The sequence below is a fragment of the Heptranchias perlo genome, chromosome 34, assembly GCF_035084215.1.
Source record: "Heptranchias perlo isolate sHepPer1 chromosome 34, sHepPer1.hap1, whole genome shotgun sequence".
NCBI lineage: Eukaryota > Metazoa > Chordata > Chondrichthyes > Hexanchiformes > Hexanchidae > Heptranchias > Heptranchias perlo.
The window spans coordinates 6,450,549-6,471,761 of NC_090358.1; the positions used below are offsets into that span (position 1 = coordinate 6,450,549).

General features: G+C 42.9%; 1 protein-coding gene across 1 annotated transcript in view; it reads left to right on the forward strand.

Moving 5' to 3' along the window:
- Positions 1 to 683: 683 nt before the first annotated feature.
- LOC137301598 (uncharacterized) overlaps positions 684 to 21,213 on the forward strand; it is a 37,856-nt gene continuing 17,326 nt past the window's right edge. Inside the window, exons 1-2 of the mRNA XM_067971149.1 lie at positions 684 to 1,092; positions 16,251 to 16,300. The gene's annotated coding sequence lies outside the window, so the exon portion shown is untranslated. The remainder of the gene's footprint in view (positions 1,093 to 16,250; positions 16,301 to 21,213) is intronic.

Here is a 21,213-nt window from a genome sequence, read left to right on the forward strand (position 1 = left end):
GCTGGAAAAGCACAATGAAAGAGTATTTTGATTACAGTTTAAATATTCATTCAGCTGCGCATAATTCTGTGCCAGGCCAGAGAACAACTATGTTTTGGAGCACCGTGGTGCTATACACATTGCCATTGGTATTGACGACGGCACTCCCGCGTACAAAGGATAATAAATCATGGTCCTTGGTGCAGATAGTTGCTGTGACTTCGTGAACTGGGAGTGCTGTTCGGGGCCAGCTGTCTCCAGAGTGATGAAGTGCATTCCTCGCCTGTGGTATGGCTGAAGCAGAACTTTGTATTGTCAAAACGAAGGATTTTCTACATTAAAAAATTTGGTCTTAGGTTACCTCTGATTAGAGCATGAAATTAAAATTTAAAGCATGAAATGTGGGAGCAAGCCAGGGCTGTGATGGGTTCAGTAGGCAGAGATATCTGTAGCATTTATATCCTGTTTTATACAGTCAGTTTTTTTTTTGCTGGAACAAGCCCAGCATGAACTTGGCAGTATAAAAACCCTGCCTGATCACACCCTCCGAATTTAACTCTGTATTAAAGGCACATTTCTTTCAGGTTAGATTTTAGGATGAGTTCAGGGGCTTCGCAGTGTAAACTCATGCCAGCTCCACGCCAGAATTAACTGGGAAGACAACGGCATAAGCTACAGAGATGTAACTGCTTTATAACTGCGATTACGAACTTCGAAAGCAGATTGAAGCCTGGAACAAGTAGGAGTTAACTCACGTTCCACCGATGAGCTAAAAAAAAAACTGCTGCAGAAACTGATGGTGTGGTGAAATGGCAATGCAAGATTTTAGTGATTTGACAGGAAGTCAAAAAATATTGTTTCCTTACAATCATCAAACCAACCTACTTGTTTTATTTGTGCGGACAGGGTTTGGTAACAGTGGCTTCACAAAGTCTGCAAGCATCCCCCCGCTGATGTAGCACGTGTGCACGCTGCGGGTGTGACAGCAAGATTCACAGTGGCGGACTCCCCCACTGTATAAGGGCAGTCTAAACGGGGACAAATCCGCGCTGAACGTCTACCTCACAGTGGAGTAACCATTTCAGAATTAGAGCCGGCCGTACTGTAAACAAGGTAAGGGGATTATGTGGCAACTCAGATGAATACTTGTCTTTAAAATTGATATGGTGTGTCTTTCTTCAGATTGTGCTGAAATGCTGAACCCTTAGAGTACAGGGGCTCCAGGGAATTCCAGGCTTTTTAAAGTGTTCAGCCCTGATGCTGAGACAAACCCTAATAGTACAGTAAGACATTTAGGAATATGGGAATAGGAATATTCCCCTCTTGTTCTGGATTCCCTCACCAGAGGAAATAGTTTCTCAGTATCTACTCTATCAAATCCCTTTATCATTTTAAAGACCTCGATTAGGTCACCCTTCAACCGTCTAAACTCAAAGGAATATAAGGGAGTAAAATACAGTTTATGCAACCTGGCCTCAATATTTAACCCTTTAAGCCCTGGTATCAATTAGATCCTGGCTGATCTGTACCTTAAATCCATTTACCTGCCTTTGCTCCATATCCCTTGATACCCAACAAAAGTCTATCGATTTCAGTCTTGAAAATTTCAGTTGTCCCAGCATTCACAGCCTTCTGGGGGAGAGAGTTCCAGATTTCCACTACCCTTTGTGTGAAAAAGTGCTTCCTTATTTCACTGCTAAATGGCCTAGCTCTAATTTTAAGCCTGTGCCCCCTTGTCTGGATTCCCTCACCAGAGGAAATAGTTTCGCTATATCTATCCTATCGAATTCCTTTATAATTTTAAAGACCTCAATTAGATCACCCCTCAACCTTCCAAATCCCAAGGGAATACAAACCAAGTTTATGCAACCTGTCCTCATAATTTAACCCCATAAGCCTTGGTATCATTCTGGTGAAGCTGCGCTGTGCCCCCTTCGAGGCCAATATATCTTTCCTGAGGTTCGGTGCCCAAAAATGAATGCAGTAATCAAGATGGGCTCTGACTATGGAATTGTGCAACTGAAGCATAACTTCCTCACTCTTGTATTCCAACCCCCTTGAGATAAAGGCCAACATTCCATTAGCCTTTTTGATTGCTTTTTCTACCTGTGCACTAGCTTTTAGTGATTTGCTCCTCCACAGTTCCTAGTCTCTCACCATTAAGAAAATATTCTGATTTGTCTTGCTCAGATCCAAAGTGGATGACCTCACACTTTCCCACATTAAACTTCATCTGCCATTGTTTAAAGCTGGTCAATTGGCAGGAGTCATCTTATTACTGTAATGTTAAACTATACTCTATGGCTAAAATATGCTATTTTTGACAATCTATATGTGTAAAAGTTTTGTGCCTGGCAAACACCTACCACACCAACAATGTCACACAAAATATCAATATTGCCTAAATTTTCCCAGAAAACTATCAAAGACACCTTAACGCTTACTTCTGATCTAATATCCAACAGTGCTCTAACTTATTTCCAAATCCTTTGAATAACCACTCTGTTTTCCAACCACCCTTTGCTTATAAAACAGTATATCGTCCAACTCACTGTGAACAATGACATGGGAAATCTACCAGCTTTAAATAAAAATAGGTTTAAAAACTTCACTTCAACTCTTCCTGTCTTCAGTTTCTCCTGTTCTTTGATCGTCCCTGTCCCGCCGTTCTTGTACACTTAATTGCTTAACTCATATTTTCGGTATTTATTTTCGATATATTTTCCATCTGTTCTGCTCCACCTTTGTGTGCTGCATCTGGCTGTGACCGAGAGAAGACTAAGTAAGTCTCTGATTGGCTACAACCCAGCACCAAAAGCTGCTTTTTTGGCCAATCAGTAATCAGAATTCTGTTATTTTTCCCAGTTATTTCATTGAAGCAAGCAGCTCAAATAATTGTGCTAAAATCAGGCCAACATTTGGAAGCCTGAGTTGGTACAAATATCTTATGTCGAAGTTACAGGCAGCTGAGTCCCATCAAAACACATAAAGGTAGATTTTCCAAGACGTGTTAATTTTGGTCAGCACATCATAATTATCTAGAGCGCCAGGTGCAGATTTGGATGTGTGTAGGGCGTACTCTACTGGTGAGAGCGGAAAATTGTGTATAGGTAAAATTTAAACGATTGTGGACAACAAAAACTTGCTTTTTAATAGTGCCTTTAAAGCAAAAAAAATATTTTCCAAGTAGGCTTGCCAACTCTCCAGGATTGCCCTGGAGTCTCCAGGAATTAAAGACTAATCTCCAGGACACTGCTGCGAGCAAAACCCAGGAGAAAAATCACAGGGGCGTTAAAAAAAATTGTGTTTTTAAAAAATGTTTTTGATACTTTTGTTTATTAGTTACAAAAATATTGGATCTAGGAAAAATGGCTGTTTGACTGACAGTCATGAATCATCCAATTGGGTAATGAAGAGTCTATTTGGTTTCCAATTGGTGTGGGGAGGTTTTAGCCTTGCAAGGGAGGGCATATTGGATAAATAAATGGCAGGATTATGGGGGCGGGGCTGTTGAAGGCAGGAGGTCATGTGATGATACCTCCAGGAATATGTCTAACCAGAATTGGCAATCCTAGCTCCGACATGTTTCCAAGTGGGAATAGACAGGCAAATAAACAGTGAGTTACACAGAGATTAGATTAGGAGGGGTAACCAAAACCTTGGTCGAAAAGATTGGTTTTGGGAAAGTTTTAAAAGATGGACAGAGCAGTGGACAGACAGAGTGGTTTGGAGAGGGAATTTCAGCAAGCAGGGCTAAGGTAGCAGAAGGATGTCTTACCAATGGTGGGGCAAAGGGAGGGTGGGGATTCACGAAAGGCTAGGGTCAGGGGACTAAAGGGTGCCGGAAGGCTGGAGGAGGTTGCATTGATAGGGTGAGGCTGGTGAGGTTGGTGAGGTATTTGAAGACAAGGATAAGGATTTTAAATTTAATGTGTTGGGGAACAAGGAGCCAGTGTAGGTCAGCGAGGACAGAGGTGATAGGCGAGTGAGACTTTTAAAGGGAAGCACCTGAATAGGGGACAAAAATCCAAATAGACTTGGGAAAGGCTCAAAGGGCATTTCAACTTATGGGCAGTCTTTGCTGTAGGAGGAGAGGGAGGGCTAAGGAATGACAGGCAAAAATGAAATGAAAGGAAACCCAATGTGTATGAGGTTACAAGGAGAGTGTTCCTGTTTCCAACTCCATGGCACTATCCCCATTTCTCAACATTGCAGTATGTCTAGAAGGAGCTGGAGGCTGGTTTGAAGCCACAGCAGACTGGTATTATCACTTGCTACGCCTGCCAAATGCTGCATGATGCTGCAGTTAGGATTCGTTTGATGGCATCTAGACAGGTTTGGCCAAGAAATATTTCCTTTTGTTCATTCTGGTGTGCTGCCTTTCCTGCATTATCACTTAGAGCATGATATACTGCATTTGATATGTTTCTCCAAGGACCACCCAGCATTATGTTTAGCAAGTCATTCACGTATCACTTTTCCTTGGGAATGGGAGCTTTCACACACACTAATCACCTGCAAAGCAAGGTATCTGCGCTCGTGCCTGTAGTTGTGGCTGGAGGGTATCAGCTGTCAGCAAACATCATCGCTGGTGTTTCCTGACATGCCTGGAATCTGTTCATTGCTCCTTCTCTTCTTCCTGCAATTTGGGAAATTTCAAAGTACCTCGTTGGCCGTAGAGCACTTTGGGGCGTCGTGAGGTCGTGAAAGGCGCTAGATAAATGCACATTCTAGCTTTCTTTTTCATTGGCGACATAACGAAGCTGCAGGAGAAACAAAGAGGCAGAGGAGCAATTGCCACCAAGATTCCTCAAAAACGAAATGACAGCAGGAAAAAAAAATCCACAAAAAGATTTTAAAAACAGTGCTGAAAAATCACTTTAAAGTTGTTAAATAAGATTTTTTTTTACTATGGCCTTTAAATGAACTTCTGCACACAGCTGATTCCCTACCAACTCTGGAAGCCCATTATTTAGGGGTGTAATTATTGTTGAACGTCCTGCATGCATGAATGTCAGGAAATTATGAGCATGACATTAACTGACCTTATTTCAATATTTTAATGAAGTTCCCACCTGTTTCAAACAGGTGTTTCCTGCCCCCATTTTCCCTACCCTAGAAATGTACACGATGTGCTACGGAGATGAGATCTGGGGTTATAGATCTCATCCCAACTATTCTCTCCTCAGTTCTGGCAATCTAGAGATTCTGTGAATTGATGTTGAAAATAAAATAATGCTGCTGTGAAGTGGAAATTATAGAGTATTTTGTTTGCACAGGATGTCACATAGCCTAGAGGGTGTTACAAGGCAATAATAGGTTGAGATGTTCCAGCTTCTGTAGTTCTTCACTATACGGACTGGCAGAGTTTGTTTTAATTTTGTTTGTCAAACTTTTTTTTGTTGCAGCAGGTATCATGGTTGACGATGACAGGTGCTCATATTTGAACCACAAGATCTGAGCAGAATTGCTTTTATATCAAGTGATTTAAAGAGCAGTAATATTGGGATTTAGTTCACCACATGCAGGTCACAAGGAAATAATCATACCCTGTATATATTTGAAATTGGTCTGCACAAAAGATTTTGCTTTTACATTCACTGCAACTATAATTTCCATTGCATAGTAACATTATTTTACAATTAGTGTCAACGAACTTAATCCCTGGTTTGCTACTACTGATATGATAATAGTGTAAATTTTCTGTTCAGGTTTGCCCGATAAACAGGTGTAAATCATCCAAGCCTGATCAGAAAATTGGGCCAATATCTGTAATGCCAGACTTACAGCCCTTTGCATATCACGTGCATTTCTAGAGGTGAAATGCAGAATAATGCAGGCGCTAACCTGGCAAATCTACAACACAGGACTACATGCACGCCAAACAACAAAAGCATCATGTTATGGACAGAGCTAAGCAATCCCACAACCAGCAGATTAGGTCAAAGCTCTGCAGTCCTGCCACAGCCAATGGTGGTGGACAGTTAAGCAACAAATGGGAGGAGGAAGTTCTATGGACATCCCCATCCTCGATGATGGCGGAGCCCAGCACGCGAGTGCAAAAGGCAAGGATGAAGCATTTGCAACCATCTTCAGCCAGAAGTGCCGAGTGGATGAACCTTTTTGGCATTCTTCTGTGGTCCCCAACATCACAGATGCCAGTCTTCAGCCAATTCATTTCACTTTACGTGACATCAAAAAACGTCTGAGTGCACTGGACACAGCAAAGGCTATGGGCCCCAACAGTATCCCAACTGTAGTGCTGAAGATCTGTGCTCCAGAACTAGCCGTGTTCCTAGCCAAGCTGTTCCAGTACAGCTACAATACTGTCATATACCTGACAATGTGGAGAATTGCCCAGGCATGTCCTGTCCGTAAAAGGCAGGACAAACTCAACCCAGTCAATTACCGCCCCATCCTGACGTGAACATACATTGCTGTTCCTTCATTGTCGCTGCGTCAAAATCCTGGAACTCCCTACCTTGCAGCAATGTGGAAGTACCTTCACCATATGTACTGCAGCGGTTCAGGAAGAAGGCCAACCACCATCTTCTCAAGGAAATCTAGGGATGGGCAATAAATGCTGGCTTTGCCAGTGACGCTTACATCTCGAAGAATAAAAAAAAATCAAAGCCTTGTTCATGTTTGCTCTTCATGGTTTCTTGTTTCAAGTTGAACACGAGTAAGGGGCCATGAACTGAATAACAAACAATTTATCCTTGGCATCGTTAGCGGAAGGGTCTGTGATAGAGGGTACTGTAATTTTGAACTTGTTACTGGCTCTATTCTTTCACAGAAGCCAATTCATCCTGACATATTGGACGGAGGCAATCTGCGAAAAAATGTTCAATAAAGATCATTTTTGATTGATTGGGCAAAACCAGCATGAATAACTAAAAGCAATAAGTGCTTTCTAGACCCCACTTATGACATGCAGTCATATGATGTTAAGCTAACCGTTCGTGAATGGCTTCAGATATAGGCAACGATGCAGCTCTGCTGTGGTGTTATCCTTTTTTGTGTTGCAACTGGCAGCCACTTTCATTGCCACATGATTCAGTGTGATTACATACACAGTGAGCTTCTTTTATTGACTTTCTAAAACATTTATTTCAATAAGCATTCCATGCCAGGGTGGTCTCCTGGACTACTTTCCGAAGGGGGTCGAGAGGAATTTTCCAGATTTCCCCCCCCCCCCCCCCCCCCTCGTAATGGGCCTGGATTTTAATCCTTTTTTTGCCTCTCCCTGGAGATTACATGGCTCTGGGTGGGTGGGGAGTGTCTGTATTGAGATGCACACGGCATCACAACTGTATGGGACAGGCAGGATGGACCAGTAGGTTTTTTCCTGTCCGTCATTCATTGTATGTTCGTATAAACATCTGTTTGTGGATAAAATACAGCAAATATTTATTTTGTTTCTATTGAGCTGACATGGCTGTGCCCCTTTTACTGTGGAACAATAATTTTTGTCATGTACTTTTTATGCTGTTTAATGGTTCTGCAGCTCTTTTTCAAAGATCTTTGCTTCAGTAATCTACAAAATGCTCTGATCTTAGATGGCACAAATTGGAATGCAATAATTATGATTGTAGAACATCAAATAAGAGACAGTGTATTTAAAGGAAATTTTCAGGTTCAAACAGAAATAGATCTCTGCATTCAAATATAACACTGATGACAACCAGAGAACACCCCAGCACTCATCATACTGGATACATTCCCTGACCTGTGGACTTTGGCATTTGCAATCATGACCCCATTTCTACAATGTCACTTGTTATGTGGACAGCTTCAACAACACAATTTGCACCCCAACTCAAATTCTAATTAAAAGTTGTTTTTCTCCCTCTCTCTTTATCTCTTCTGTGCTCTTGAAGTTGGTGACCAAAGGCCTCCCGACTTTCAGGTCACTGCACAGATGGATTGTATCAACCCCCTGTTGCTGCATCCTTTTTTGCCTGCATCTTGATCTCTTACTATCAGGTTTTCCAGACAATAACGGCCCCAACAACTTTCCTTATGACTTCCGAATAATGTGCCATTTTTTTCACCATAATTAGTCACGTCATCTCTGATGTTGTGCCAGCTCATGGACCTTTTCATTTTCTTGTTCAGTTAATTTTCAATGCACATTTTCCCCTGTAGCACCAAATTTCAAACTCAATTTCAAGTTGCAACGTTCAAATCTGTAGCACGCAGTTGGTCACGCACAGCACTTAAATGCTTCTGCTTCTTATCACCATTTTGGACATAATACAGGTGGATGTAAACTTCTTTGTGTTCTTACATACTTCTGTTGAAATTGGTATCCTGCGTCCACCTTGCAAGTGGCTTTGGCCATGTGATGTTAGACAACTCAAGTAAATAATTTCTTGGTTGCCCCATTTCTATCATATTCAAAGGTCAGTTTTTAAGATACCCTGGGGGAATAATTCGATAGGGGCCGTTTTTGGACGCGGGTAGCGCGATGCGGTAGTACCCCGCGCCCAATGGCCCCTGCGTAGGCAGAACGCAAGTTTGGACCCTCCGGAGCATTTACTGCAATCAGCGTTCCTGTCCGGGCCTTGCACGTGGAATCAATGCAATTCGCACTTTCCACCACCAGAGGGAGCTCAATCTCTTAAAGAGAGGATGTTTCTTAGAAATCTCTTAAAGGTAGCTGGTACCTGTTATTTGCTGCAAATAACAGTCTACTGACTGCACGGACATCGCACACGTAAAACATAGATGCAGGTCCCATCCCTATGTTTACACACTGATGTTGTGCAGATGCCGGTTGATGGACTGGGGTGGACAAATGTAAGGAGTCTTACAACACCAGGTTATAGTCCAACAGCTTTATTTGAAATCACAAGCTTTCGGAGGCTTCCTTCTTCGTCAGCCACTCACCTGACGAAGGAGGAAGCCTCCGAAAGCTTGTGATTTCAAATAAAGCTGTTGGACTATAACCTGGTGTTGTAAGACTCCTTACATTTGTACACACTGTTGAGTTATGTTAAAACATTGAATAAAGGTTGCGCACTACTAAATCCCACATCCTCCAATTTGCACGTCAGACCTCACCAATTTGCCGATCTGAGTTAGTACCAGGCCTGCGAGAGTGCATGCACCAAGGTTCTCTGCTGATGCACTAGAGACCTTGGGTGCAAGAGGTGGACAGAAGGAGGGACATCCTATAAATGCAGGGTGGGGGGGCAAGAAGCCCTCCAGAAATATACTCAAAAGGCAGTGGGAGGCAGCGGGGGACGAAGTCAATGCCAGGCGCACATCATCATGAACATGGATTCAGTGCAGGAAGAAGTTCAGTGCTTTGACATGAGTGGTCAAAGTGAGTGAGGTCAACTGTCAAGTGGCGTCTCCTACCAACTGCTCCACACACTACACCCCCATCACCCACATACCAACAAACTCTTTCCATCTGTACTCAACTCTTCCAATCAGATGCTTCCTCTCACCCTTAAACATTACCACTGTTTCAAGCTGCACACCCACAACTCACAGGCTACACACACTGGCAGCTATTCAACCATGACAGGCACATCACCCAGTCACATGTCCCGCTTTTTTGAAGGAGAAGGTGGCGCATATGAAGAGGCAGCAAATGGCAGTGGCATTTAGCCCCTCGAGCCTGTTCCACCATTCAATGAGATCATGGTGGACCTGTGACCTAACTCCATATATCCGCCTTAGCCCCATATCCCATAATACTCTTGGTTCACAGAAATCTATCAATCTCAGAGTTAACATTCACAAGTGAGCTAGCATCAACTGCCGTCTGCAGAAGAGCGTTCCAAACGTCTCCCACCCTTTGCATGTAGAAGCATTTCCTAACTTCACTCCTGCACATCCTGGCTCTAAATGTTAGGCCATGTCTCCTCGTCATAGTATTGAAATCTAGGAGACCTCCAAAAACAGTTACAAATGTCTCGGCAGCCAGATGCAATAATCCAGCCACTAACCTGTAAATCCTGCATGGTCCCTTTAAATAGTGCCAGTGGGGGGCCTCCAGGCACCGAAGACACGTTCAGATGGTCGGGGTTAAGAATGTGCGTTGTGTTGAGCGTTAAGTCCCAAAATGGTGTCTATCACTTTAAATCAGCGTTGCACACTGATTGAAGCCATTTTCTCCCTACTTTACATGATTCCAGCGTTCGTTATCTGCGCCTGCGCTAACTCCTATAGCAAGATGGCGTCCGGCGCACGTCACGCAGGAAACGTGCGCGCGCATCCAAGACGCCATCATGGATGTCGGAGAGGCCGTGTAGCGCCGAAACAACGGGCGCTACACGGCCCAATTTAGCGCTCCCTCTTTCTTTGGGATTACCATTGACTTTTCTTTCTTTGCATTTATTTTCAATCCGGACTCCAAACTGGTTTATTCTTATCACAGGGTGAATTAATAGAGGCTTATATCTTCACGAGAAAGGTGCATGCAAAATCTGGAATGAAAATTTGATAGCTTTCATAAAGAACACTGCAATGCATTTTTATTGTCCAGATGTAATTTCCTCCCACATGCAAAGTGTTGAGATATAAATAATGAAAGAAACTAGGAAAAGAAAGCCTATTAAGTGCTTGTTGACTGATTGTTGATGCCAGGAATGTGTTTGTTGAATTTTGCATAGAAATATTTGTTTGTTTCTTCTGTGTAGAAGTTGGTCAAAGAGGGTGATTTCCTTGTTTAATCAAAGCTGCCATTAATTTGTGAACAGAGGTGAGGCCACAAGTCTGAAATGACACTCACCACTGATGGTCTTGAGGTAATCCCTGCTCGATTCTGTTCTCTCAGTCCCACTGGCAGTCTTCAGCTCACTCCTCACTACCACTGCACAGCTCACTTCTCCATGACAGTCCTCAGTGAATCCGCCCCATGTCAGACCAGCGCTCCCCCCCACCGCCTCAGCTCATACAACCGCTACGTCATCTCACACAGGGCCAATGTCTCACACTCACGATGTCAGCCTATATACTCCTGATGACAGACCGTGCACCTGCAATGTCAGCCCAAACAGTGAAATAAGATAGGTGACAAGTCAGTGGTAGCAACTCTTTTGTGTGAGTATGTGTGTGTGAGAGATTGGTTCATTCCAGTCATTCATATTTATGTAAAACTAACACATATCCTCCAATTATTGCCATTTCACTCCACTTAAGAGTGACTGACTTCCTAGTTGTCAGTTCATGGACGCGGTAGTCGTTCCTACTATGTGGCCTGACGTCAGGGTTGTGTGGGTTTTTGTTGGGAATTTCTTTCAGCGTTGTCGTGGCGATAGTGTGGGATGAGTTGACAGAGGGAAAGGTTGCATGAGTTTACCTGACGAAGAACACACATGTCCTGGGAATTAAACTCGGATGTACAAAAATTTCCAAACAACACCATGTTTTCTCTGTGTAAACTATAGGGCTTGAAAATGTTAACACTTATTAATCAGTTAAGAAGCTCATTAGCTGTTTGAGAAACTGACCACAAGTGCAGAAACGTCCTCCAATTAAATATTGGGAAGACCGAAGCCTTTGTCTTTGGTCCCCGTCACAAACTCTGTTCCCTAGCCATCAATTCCATCCTCCTTCCTGGCCACAGTCTCGGGCTGAACCAGACTGTTCTTAACCTTGGCGTCCTATTTGACCTTGAGCTGAGCTCCTGACCCCATATCCTCTCCATCACAAAGGCCGCCTACTTCCACCTCCGTAATATCACCCGTCTCCGCCTCTGCCTCAGCCCATCTACTGCTGAAACCCTCATCCATGCCTTTGTTACCAATAGACTCAACTATTCCAATGCTCTCCTGGCTGACTTGCCATCTTCCACCCTCTGTAAACTTTAGCTCATCCAAAACTCTGCTGCCTGTATCCTAACTCACACCAAGTCCTGTTCTCCCATCACCCCTGCATTCGCTGATCTACGTTGGCTTCTGGTCCAGCAACGCTTCAAATTTAAAATTCTCATCCATGGTCTTCAAATCCCTCGCCCCACACTATCTCTGTAATCTCCTTCAGGCGCTATATAAATGCAAGTTGTTGTTGTCTTGATTGGGCAGTTTCTGCTGGCTGATATTACCTGAATTCAGGAGGCATTTATCTGACAAGACAACACCCAGGTCCACCTGTTAGCTTGATGGACAGGTGATAGGGACACAAGCAAGTGAATTTTAACAATTAGGCCTAAAAGAGTAGATTATGGGCATAAAACGGTTAAAAAATTGGCCTATTGAAAAATATTCTTATAAATGAGCAGATTTTATAATTAATGTTCTAAGAAACAACAATAAACTGCTCACATTTATTAAGTTTACAATTCACCAATAAGCAGACAGGTCTAAAATATAAATGTGAGCACAAATTCATATATCCTGTACATACGTAAACATACAAGGTTCAGAGATATTTTCCATATATTACATTATTATCTGCCTTGGAATGCCAACAAAGGGGGAGATTTCCTTGGTTGTTTTGTGTTAGCGACGTCTTTGCTAGGAACAATGGCAGTAGGGAAACATTCCACGATAGATATGATGTTGTTGACACACTATGACCAGAGAAAATAATGCTTCATAATTGGAATCCTCTCGACAAAATAATTTTTAAGCAGTGAAAAACAGGTTAGAAAATTAAAAAGATAAATTCAGTTTTGTTCATAATACTTGTGCGATAATACTCCCTATAAAAATCTTTATTTCCACTGGTGTGACAACACGATGACATGAAGCGCAGATTTACAAATTCAGAAATGGGAAGATGAACAGTCAATTTAGATTTAATTGCTTTACACGGAGGGGTTAAATATATGGAATAGTCTGCCCAAGAAGGAAAACCACCTTGTGGCTATGAAGTGCTTTGTAAGCCGTATTGTAAAATTGTATTAGGGAAGCCATGGCAAAGCATACCTTAAGGTGTCGAGCACTAACCGAACCAGATAACCTTGTGTTAAACTGTCCTGCTGGATTACCAGACATAATATGCTTGGTTGCTCATGGAGTAGCCAGTTGTGAAGGTATTTATCATTTGTCAGTATTTGTTACACTATTAATACTACCCAAGTATGTATGACTTACAGTATCGAGACAAAGCGCAGAAGCAGTAAACAAAGCAAATAGAATGTTGGAATACATAGCCAGAATAGTAGCAGAATAAAAATAACAGATGTTGAGGCTTTATAACATACTGGTCAAGCCACTCTTGACGTACTGTGTCACCACACTTCAAAAGGGACGTGTATACAAGGGAGAGGGTGCAAAGAATCGCATCAAGGATAATCCCAAATGTGAAGTGGATGATCAATGGAAACACATTACAAAAACTTAAGCCTGAAGACTAGAAAGAAGGTGGCCTCAATGAATAAAGATAAAATAAACCCAGAATGTTATTTCAAGATGAAACCAAAAGGACATAGCAACAGGAGCAGGCCATTCAGCCCCTCGAGCCTGTTCCGGTATTCAATGAGATCATGGCTGATCTGCATCCTAATTCCATTTACCCTCCTTGGCTTCATATCCGTTAATACCATTGGCTAGCAAAAATCTATCGATCACAGATTTAAAATTATTAATTGAGCTAGTGTCTACTGCTTTTTGTGGGAGGGAGTTCCACACGTCTACCACCCTTTGTGTGAAGAAGTGATTCCTAACTTCTCTCCTGAATGGCCTGGCTCTGATTTTAAGGTTATGTCCCCTTGCCCTAGACTCCCCCACCAGCGGAAAAAGTTTCACTCTATCTACCCTATCAATTCCTTTCAAAATCCTAAAAACCTCAATCAAATCACCCCTTAACCTTCTATATTCCAGGGAATGCAAGTCTGGTTTAAGTCATCTCTCCTCATAATTTAACCCTTGGAGCCCTTTATGAACTTAAGTTCATAAACTTAAGTTAGTAAAAAATGTTTAAAATATATATATTCAAGGAGTATAATCCATCAATAAGGTAATGAGGTCAGAGACCATTAGGGGAGTTCAAGATGCCGTTGGTTAGGCTATGTGAGTTGGAAAACTAGAGGAATGAGGCTCAATGGGTTAATGGTCCTTTTTCATCCTTGACTTTTCCTTGCGTTCTTAAACAAATGTGCGCTCATATATTGCAGTATTTTTATACAGTGGAAAGGTAGAAATATAGTCCCACAGCTCCCCCAACGCCCAATGGGTAAAGGCAATGAACTAGAGAGGGACGAATTGCTCTGCTCGATGAATGTAATGATATCATAAGTGCATTCAAAAAGAACGAGTTTATGATGTTGTTACACACAGCGACCACTGCGATTCTCTTCTTTCCTATAGAAAGCTCCAGGTTTGATCCCAGGTCTGCGGGAGTTAGCGGACCTGAGATGAGGCAGTGGTGAGGAAAGAAAATTCAGTCATTGTTTCCCGATGCTTAGAACATTTGTCCAGTGAGTGAGCCATGGAGACTTGGAGTAGCCTCATGGACCTTTCAACCTCTGGTCTGTTGTACGTTCGCGAACCGCACCTGGAGTGACGGCGAGGCGCTGTGATCAGCTTCAGCATCCCTTGATTGGGGAGGAGGAAATCAGGCAGGATTCTTGCTTCTGAATACAATCAGAATGTCAGGCTATGAGGACAGTATTATGCTTGGCTGTGATGCCCTGGTGGGTGGTGCTTGGTATCAAGGCTCACACATAAATAATACATATGGGATACTGAAGGTGTGCCTGACATGCTCAAAAAACATAAGCGAGACTCGGTACTTTCAGCATGTTGGCTAAAATGGTATTTTTCTCTTAATCTTTGAAAAGTTGGTCAATCCTGAGCTAATCAGTTGGTTTTAATCTCTCTGCGATCACTCACATTACACAAAGAAGTTCAAAGCAATAAAACTTAGACTGAAGGGAATTTAAAGCCTAGATTATCTGCTGGAGTTCCACTGGGAGAAAATTCATAGGGAGCTGCTTCCCGCCCTCTGCTCACTACGGTATTTTTCACTGGAAGTGATGCCAGGTATATAATACATCTGGCCAAATATATAACGTATTTCTTGTAATTTATGCCGTAGCAACCCAAGGCATGGGATGCCTTTTTGTCCCTGGAATTAAGCATTGCTAAGGGCAGCGGAGATGGCATTTAAAGATGAAAAGGCCTGAACGCCTATTCACTCGATTGCATGGACTATTTGAAAGAAGACTCCCCACCAATTCTCGCGGCCCCACCAGGCGGGTTCCCCAGAATTTGCCCTGACCCTGGAAAATCGGCCGGGTCAGAGGTGCATTCTTGTCCCGGGTGGAACTCCCACCCACTGAACATGAGCCGGGATTCGGCAAAAGTGCAAAATCCCAGCCTACGTGTTCTTCATTGTGCACAACAACAACTTGCATTTATATAGCGCCTATAACATAGTAAAACATCCCAAGGGGCTTCACATGAGCATTATCAAACAAAATTTGACAGCAAGCCACATAAGGAGATATTAGGACGGGTGACAGTCATAGAGCTAGGTTTTCATAGGTCTTAAAGGAGGAGAGAGAGGTCTAGATGCGGAGAGATTTAGGGAGGGAATCCCAGAGCTTAGAGCCTAGGCAGCTGAAGGCACGGCCGCCATTGGTGGAGCGATTAAAATCGGGGATGCACAAGAGGCCAGAATTGGAGGAATGCAGAGTTCTCGAAGGGTTGTAGTGCTGGAGGAGGTTACAGAGAGAGGGAGGCGCGAGGCCATGGAGGGATTTGAAGACAAGAATGAAAATTTTAAAATTGAGGCATGGCCGGACCAGGAGCCAATGTAGGTCAGAGAGCACAGAGGTGACGAGTGAACGGGACTTGGTGCGAGTTAGGGTACTGGCAGCAGAGTTTTGGATGAGCTCAAGTTTATGGAGGGTGCAAGGTGGGAGGCTGGTCAGGAGAGCATTGGAATAGCTGAGTCTAGAGGCAACAAAGGCATGGTTTCAGCAGCAGATGAGCTAAGGCAGGGGTGGAGACGGGCGATGTTACGGAGGTGGAAGTAGGCGGTCTCGGTGATGGAGAGGTTATGGGGTCAGTAGCTCATCTCAGGGTCAAGTAGTATACCAAGGTTGCGAACGATCTGGTTCAGCCTCAGACAGTGGCCAGGGAGAGTGATGAGGTCATTGGCTGGGGAACGGAGTTTGTGGTGGGGACCGAAGACAGTGGCTTTGGTCTTCCCAATATTTAATTGGAGGAAATTTCTGCTCATCCAATAATGAATGTCGGACAAGCAGCGTGACAAATCAGAGGCAGCGGAAGGGTCGAGTGAGGTGGTGGTGAGGTAGAGCTGGGTGTCGTTTTGTAGTAATAATTCTGGAATTTTTCTTGTAGACCCACTTCCTAGATTCGATTCAAGAAGATCAGAGCAGACTAAAACAAAGGTAAGATCATCATATTTTTTCTGCCATTACAATCAAGTTGTACAGTAGGATTAATATATTCTTCATTAATTTTCCTCCATAATACTATTGGATAAGTCAGGTCACTGTGCCTTAAATCTTCCAGGGGGAAAAAGAAATCTTCACCCTGCACTAGGTTTTCTTTTATGCAGATGCGTTAGTCATAATTTTCCAAAGCTCTCCAGATTCAGGAATTGCACCTATTGGATTGGAAAATTGCAAATGTCGCCCCACTATTTATGAAGGGAGAGAGTGAGAAACCAGGTAACTGCAGACCCATCAGTTTAATATCAGTTGTGGGGAAGTTACTGGAATCTGTCATCAGGGACAGAGCAATAGAGGGACAAGTGTGAGCTGATCAGAGAGAGTCAGCATGGATATGAAGGCCTCTGACTAATCCAGGAGGTCACAAGCATGGTGGATAGGGGAGTGTCTATGGATGTTGTTCATATGGACTTCCAGAAGGCATTTGATAAGGTTCAGTACAAGAAATTATCAGCAAAAATAAAAAGTGCACAGAATTGGAGGTAATCTTGTGACATGGGTTGGTAATTGGTTGGCAAGTAGGCGACAGAGAGTAGGGATAAAAGGATTGGCAAATGATGTTCCCCAGGAATCTGTACTGGGACCTCAGCTTTTCACCATATATATAAATGACTTGGATGAAGGAATAGAGAGATGTATATCTAAATTTGCAGATGACATTAAGTTAGGAGGCACTGAAAGTTGTGTAGATGGGAGCAGGAAGCTACAAAGGAGCATAGACAGATGGAGTGAGTGGGCAAAATTATGGCAGATGGAGTTCAATGTGGGGAAGTATGAGGTCATCTACTTTGGATCCGAGAAAGAGAAGTCGGAATATTTTCTTAATGGCGAGAGAGCAGAAGCTGTGGAGGAGCAAAGGGATTTGGGTGTCCATGTACACAAATCACTAAAAGCTAGTGCACAGGTGCAAAAATAATCAAAAAGACTAATGGAATGTTGGCCTTTATCTCAAGGGGGTTGCAATACAAAAATGAGGAAGTGATGTTTCAGTTATAACAGAGCCTTGGTCAGACCCACCTGTGTTCAGATTTAGTCATTGACCATCAGGAAAGATATATTGACCTTGGAAGAGGTATAGCACAGATTCACCTGACTAATACCAGGCCATAAAGGGTAAAATAATAATGGTGTCAGCTGTGGCTCAGTGGTAGCACTCTTGTCTCTGTAGTCAGAAGGTTGTGGGTTCAAGCCCCACTCTAGAGACTTGAGTACATAATCTAGGCAGATACTGTCAGCGATGCTGTCTTTTGGATGAGACGTTAAACCGTCTGCCCTTTCAGGTGGGTGTAAAAGATCACTTGGCACTATTCGAAGAAAGGGAGTTCTCCCCGGTGTCCTGGCCAATATTTATCCCTCAACCAGCACCACTAAAACAGATTATCTGGTCATTATCTCATTAATGTTTGTGGGACCTTGCTGTGCGCAAGTTAGCTGCCGCGTTTCCTACATTACAACAGTGACTACACTTCAAAAGTACTTCATTGGCCGTAAAGCGCTTTGGGAGGTTCTGAGGTTGTGAAAGGCACTATATAAATGCAAGTCTTTTTTCTTTTATTTAAAATGTTTAAAGGATTTGATAGGGTAGGTACAGAGATATGATTTCCTCTGGTGGGAGAATCCAGAACAATCGGCCATAATCTTAAAAGTAGAGCTAGGCTATTTGGGAGTGAAATTGGGAAGCAGTTTTTCACACAAAGTGTAGTGGAAATCTGGAATTCTCTCTCCCAAAAGGCTGTGGCTACTGGGTCAACTGAAATTGTCAAGATTAAGATTGATAATTTTTTGTTAGGTAAGGGTATCAAGGGATATGGAGCAAAGGCAGGTAAATCAGCCATCATTTAATTGAATGGCGGAACAAGCTTGAGGGGCTGAATGGCCTACTCCTGTTCCTGTGTTCCATCTATATGACAGATCATGATCAGTAAATTGCTTGAGGAAGAATAGCTCCTGTATACACCCTACAGGGCTCAGTTTGTTTATATTATACACACCACAGCATCCCAATCCTGGACTGTAGCACTGAATAGAGAGTCCAGCCATGTGGGTGTTCTGTGGAGTGTGAAATATACAGGGAACAAACCCTGCAGGTTTGTATTGTTAGTTTTATACCACAGGAGAAAATAAATACTCAATCTTCTGCTCCAGAAGCACTGACTCTTGAGTCTTCTTCACTAGTGACTTTGTTCATAACCTGGCAAAGAAGCTTTGATTGTACTGGGCAGGTTTTATGGGACACAGAATAGACCAATTGATCAATGTAGCTATAATCTTACAACTCGGGTCGCTGAGCATAGCCTTTTGTATTTGAGAAGCTACCAGGTGACCCAATTTTTTTTGCCTCGATTCCAATATACTGGATGACCAGTAATGTTCATTAAAGTCAGTTACACTTTTCATTCAAGTGACTAAAGAGGTGAATTTCCATGGGGGTTCTCTCGCTCGCCCTTCATAACTTTGGAGGTTTCCGCGGCTCTTTTGCCAAAATTACAGGTGAACCCCTCACGGTTATTCATCCCCCCCACCACCCCTGAGATTTTCTTTTTACCTCAGTAATGAGCATACGAGATCGCTGATCTGGGTTATTTTGCTGCTGTCATGTCTGCCACCTATAAGCCTCAATCTCCCTGACATATTCCTCACATTAGCATGTTCTTTCACAAATTATAATTTTGGCTTTCATCTCCCAGCAGAACGGAACAAAAGAGAGGTAGAAACACCATAGCAGCAGCAGAATTTCCCTGGCAACCAGACAAGGCAGACATCTTGCTCTGTTGCAACTATACTGAAGCTTTTTTTTCCTCAAATAATTTCATTACTGAAGAAAAATTAACATGCTTTCTCCATTTATGTAGAATAACAGAATACATGCTGCTTTGTAGTTTACCTGCTGCTTGCATATACATGGGTTTGGGGTCTTGTATAGCTACGCAGTTAAGCTAGGTCCATAGTTGCCATTATGGGCGGCCATAATGTTGACAAAGCGACCAAAAATATTTCATGATCAGGAGTGTCAGTCTTGGCTCAGTTGGCTGCACTCATGCCTTTGAATCAGAGGAACATAGGAACAGGAGTAGGCCATCCAGCCCCTCAAGTCTGTTCCGCCATTCAGTTAGATGATTGGTTGTGATCTTCCAAAATTCCCTAGATTCTGGAACGGTCCCAGTGGACTGGAAGGTAGCAAATGTAACACCACTATTCAAGAAAGGAGGGAGAGAGAAAACAGGCCAGGTAGCCTGACATCAATACTCGGGAAAATGCTGGAATCTATTATTAAGGATGGGGCACTTAGAAAATCATACTATGATTAGGCAGAGTCAACATGGTTTTATGAAAGGGAAATCGCATTTGACGAATCTATTAGGTTTTTTTGAAGATGTAACTAGCAGGATAGATAAAGGTGAACCAGTGGATGTAGTACTTTTTGGATTTTCAAAAGGCATTCGATAAGGTGCCACATAAAAGGGTGTCACACAAGATAAGGGCTCATGGGGTTGGGGGTAATATATTAGCATGGGTAGAGGATTGGTTAACTGTCAGAAAACAGAGAATAGGAATAAACGGGCTATTTTCAGGTTGGCATGCTGTAACTAGTGGGGTGATGGAGTATAATGTGGGGAAATGTGAGGTTATTCACTTTGGTAGGAAGAATAGAAAAACAGAATATTTTTTAAATGGTGAGAAACTATTAAATGTTGGTGTTCAGAAGGATTTGGGTGTCCTTGTACACAAAACACAGAAAGTTAACATGCAGGTACAGCAAGCAATTAGGAAGACAAATGGTATGTTGGCCTTTATTGCAAGGGGGTAGGAGTACAAGAGTAAGGAAGTCTTGCTGCAATTGTACAGGGCTTTGGTGTGATCACACCTGGAGTACTGCGTACAGTTTTGGTCTCCTTACCTAAGGAAGGATATACTTTCCTTACAGGTGGTACAACGAAGGTTCACTAGATTGATTCCTGAGATGAGAGGGTTGTCCTATGAGGAGAGATTGAGTAGAATGGGCCTATACTCTCTGGAGTTCAGAAGAATGAGAGGTGATCTTTTTGAAACATATAAGATTCTGAGAGGGCTTGATATGGTGGATGCTGTGAGGCTGTTTTCCCTGGCTGGAGAGTCTAGAACTAGGGGGGCATAGTCTCAGGATAAGGGGTCAGCCACTTAGGACTGAGATGAGGAGGAACTTTGTCACTCAGAGGGTTGTTAATCTTTGGATATCTCTACCCCAGAGGGCTGTGGATGCTCAGTTGTTGAGTATATTCAAGACTGAGATCGATAGATTTTTGGACTCTAGGGGAATCAAGGAATATGGGGATTGGGCGGGAAAGTGGAATTGAGGTCGAAGATCAGCCATGATCATATTGAATGGCGGAGCAGGCTCGAGGGGCCGTATGTTCTACTCCTGCTCCTATTTCTTACGTTCTTATCATGGCTGATCTGTATCTTAACTTCATCGACCCGCCTTGGTTCCGTAACCTTTAATATCCTCGCCTAACAAAAATCTATCAGTCTTAGTTTTGAAATTTTCAATTGACCCCCAGCCTCAACAGCTTTTTAGGGGAGAGAGTTCCAGAGAATCAGAAGGTTATTCAGGCTGCACTCTGGGAATTGAACACATAATCTAAGCTGACACTTCATTGCAGTACTGAGAGAGTGCTGCGTTAACAGAGTTGTCATCCTTTGGATGAGATGTTAAACATGTCTGAATGGGTAAAAGTTAATGATCCCAGGACACTATTGGAAGAAGAATGGGGAGGTTGCTTGGTATCTTCAACCAACACCAAAAAATAAGGTTAACAATTCATTCATCTCATTGTTGTTTGTGGGATCTGTGCAAAATGATTGCTGCTGTG